We start from the raw sequence: 3,733 nt of genomic DNA, 5'->3' as shown, positions 1-3,733 counted from the left end.
GTGGCTCCTGGGGGCGGGGCCCCGGCGCTCCGCCTCTTCCCTACCTGCGCGCGGGCGGTGGGGGCGGAGCCGGGCCAGAGGGGCGGGGCCTAGTGGCCGGGAGGCGTGGCCGGAGCTCAGGTCCGTGCGGGACGCTGCAGCTGGCCCCCGCCCGGGACTTACGGGGGTCGCTGAGTGCTCCGCCCCCTCGGGGAGGGGGGCGTCCCCGCCTGGGCAGAACCCTGTTTTCCGCCGGAGCTGGTCTCTTCCGGGCGCCGTCCTCTCTTTCCCGGACAAAGCGCATGAACTAGGTCTGCACTGCCATCACGTCACCCCCACGCCCCCGAGAAGTCACTCCATTGATGACCACCTCCCATCGGCTCCAGCCAGCTCCCTCCTTCTAAGGCCAAGTGGGCCTGTTCCTTGAGCCCTTCACCCTTTCCTTGAAACGTATTTGGAGCCTCTCAATTACTCCAAGTCCTGCTGAGGATCCCGCCTCGGCGAAGCCTCTGATCTCATTCCTCTTCATCCTGCTGGGGGCGGAGGCGCCCTCCTAGGCCGGGTCTTGCTCGCTCAACTTCCCCCGCCCTCATCCGCCCGCCACCTGGGATCGGAGAGCGGGTCCCGGGGGGAGGGGGGGGATCCCGCGCTGGGTGCCTGCGTGGGTGCCCGGGTTCTCTGGAGGAGTCCCAGCACTCTCCTTTAGGGCCACCCAGTGAAAACTCGACGTTGTCTCTGGCCCGGCGACACACAACCTTCCTGATGGGGCAAAACCTTGGCTCACAGGGACACCTGCAGCGGGAGGGGAAAGCCCTCAGGATCTGGAGATTGGGGGCCCCCGGGGAGGGAGTGCGCTGCCTCCAGGCAGGGTGGCCGAGGCCCAGGCTCTAGCCCCTTGGAGCCCGTTCTTAGTTTGCAAAGTTGCAAAGCCTGCCTGGCTTTCTCATGTGGTTGGCCGTGGGGATGCAGAGAACAGAACCTGCAAAAGGTTGCCCCATCAAGTGTTAACTAGTGGGGTTATTATTACAAGGGGGGGGTGCCCACAGCTAGAGGACCTAAGCTCAGATCCTGACCCTGCCACCTGCTATCTTTTTGGCCTTGGACAAATCCTGCCACCTCCCCAAGCTCTGCTTCCTCCTCTGTAAATAGAAGTCATGTAAGAAGCCCCCGGGGGTGGGAGCGGGGCACCTGGCCTGTGCTAGCGGCTTCTGGCAGCTGCTATGGTTACTACTGTTCCTGTTGTCACACTAGGACCCCATTTCTCATCAATTCTGAACCAACTCCTACTCCCAGAGAAGCTGGCCTCTGATTCTCCCTGGGTCCCTGCCTCTCCCTAGCTCAGTGGCCCCCTGGGGTCCCACCTTTAACAGCCCTGTGGCCAGGACCAAAATTGGTGAACCTCCCTACTCCTAAAAGCATTGGCAGGACCTGCCCAATTCCCTCCAGGGTGGGCGTGGGCTGGGTGTGGGCTGGGTGGGAGCCGGGTGTGGTATGCCAGCCGGCCCCTGCTGGCACTGGGCTACCCCATCCTTCTGCCCTCCTGGCCCCTTGACCCGAGCCTGGCTACCCAGGTGGACTTTCTTCCTCCTCAGCAGTAAGAGGACTTGGCCCTAGACTCCCCCTTTGGCCTAGACAAAACTGTGGCCAGGGGAGCTTGGAGGAACCCCAAGGTCAGCATGCCCCTTTCTCAGCCCTGGAGGCTCTTATCTCCCCCTTCCACGTTTGCCTCCAGGAGCAGAGTCTGAAGGGAGACTCTGCTGGGGGGGGGGGGCTGGTCCCATGGGACCAAAATCAGGCCGTCCTGTTGGTCTTAGGGGACAGCCAAGACCCTGACCCTTTAACAGAGCTTCTGAGTGGGATGGTGATGGGAGGTTAAGAAGTAGAAGGGAGGGTGCCTGGGTGGCTCAGTGGGTTAAGCCGCTGCCTTCGGCTCAGGTCATGATCTCAGGGTCCTGGGATCGAGCCCCGCATCGGGCTCTCTGCTTGGCGGGGAGCCTGCTTCCTCCTCTCTCTCTGCCTGCCTCTCTGCCTATTTGTGATCTCTCTCTGTCAAATAAATAAATAAATAAATATTAAAAAAAAAAAAAAAAAAAAGAAGTAGAAGGGGCCAGTGCTGGAGGGTTGCTTCCTAGTGGCACATGCAAGGACCCATTATTGTGTACCCGCCACATCCCGGGGGGCTGTGGAGACAGAGAGGAACGAGATTGGGGCCTGTGTGCAAAGCGCTGGGGCTCAGGGCGAAGGTGGAAATACACAGGGGCTAGAAGAAGAAGGATGAGGGCGGCCTGACGGGAGGGCTGTGAAGTGTTATCCCAACTCTTGTGACAACTCAGAAGCGGTACCACTAGGATCCCCTCCATGTTAGGGATGAAGAGACCGAGGCAGGAGATGAAGTGATGCAGCTGGGGTGGGAGGCAAGTCACACTCTGACTTAAGATTCTGGCAAATTAAAAAAAAAAAAGATTCTGGCAAATTCTCCCAATACCGGAGCCAAGGGGGCAGTCCTGGAACGCCAAGGAAAACTGTAAGAGCCCCCAGGAGGAGAGGGACTCATGGTGATGATTGACATCAGGGATTTGTCCCCTGGAAACAGAGCCCACCGCCCAGTGCCCAGCGACGTAGGCGCAGGGATGCGGACCGTGGCCTTGGCTGCAACCCCCGGCACCCGCGCAGCCGGAGGGCAGGAGGGCATCGAACAGACCAGGGTGTTACACAGCCGTTAAAAACAGTTAGGCTGGGGCGCCTGGGTGGCTCAGTGGGTTGAGCCGCTGCCTTCGGCTCAGGTCATGATCCCAAGGTCCTGGGATCGAGCCCCGCATCGGGCTCTCTGCTCAGCGGGAAGCCTGCTTCCTCCTCTCTCTCTCTCTGCCTGCTTGTGATCTCTCTCTATCAAATAAATAAAAAATCTAAAAAAAAAAAAAAAACAGTTAGGCTACTCTGTGTGCTGATGATGAGAAAGACATCCAGGATACATGAAGTGGAAAGCAGAGGACAGCCGGGCGCATGTTTGACGTCACTCCATTTGCCTGTGTTTAAAGAACATACCCATAGGGGCGCCTGGGTGGCTCAGTGGGTTAAGGCCTCTGCCTTCGGCTCAGGTCATGATCTCAGGGTCTTGAGATCGAGCCCCGCATCGGGCTCTCTGCTCGGCGGGGAGCCTGCTTCCCTCTCTCTCTCTGCCTGCTTCTCTGCCTACTTGTGATCTGTCTCTGCCAAAGAAATAAATAAAATCTTAAAAAAAAAAAAAGGAAAAAAAAAAAAAAAGAACATGCCCATGGATTTGCTGGTAGATCCACAAACAGTCTGGAAGTCCATGTGTGGGGTGACCCTGCGTGGGAGGGTAGTGGAGATGAGCAGGACACACACGTGCTTTTCATTTCATACCGTGTGTGTATTACTTTTATTACTTACAGAAAACACAGTCTAAACTTTTTCTAAAATTAGCCCAAAGGGGGAAGCGCCTGGGTGGCTTAGTCAGTGAAGTGTCTGCCTTCGGCTTAGTTCATGATCTCTGGGTGTTGGGATCCAGCCCCACGTCTGCGTCAGGCTCCCTGCTCAGGGGGAGTCTGCTTCTTCCTGGGCACCCCCTTGTGCTCTCTCTTTGTCTCTCTTAAATAAATAAAACCTTTAAATAAAATTAGCCTACAGGTATCAGGAGGGTCTGGACAGGGAGGGGTGAAGAAAGGAAATGCTGGTGGGAAGAAGAAAAACAAAGACATAGGAGTGCGGGATCCCTGGTTACGGCCCCTGGTCC

The sequence above is a fragment of the Neovison vison genome, chromosome 5, assembly GCF_020171115.1.
Source record: "Neovison vison isolate M4711 chromosome 5, ASM_NN_V1, whole genome shotgun sequence".
In the NCBI taxonomy this organism is placed as follows: Eukaryota; Metazoa; Chordata; class Mammalia; order Carnivora; family Mustelidae; genus Neogale; species Neogale vison.
This window is presented reverse-complemented; position numbering follows the sequence as displayed.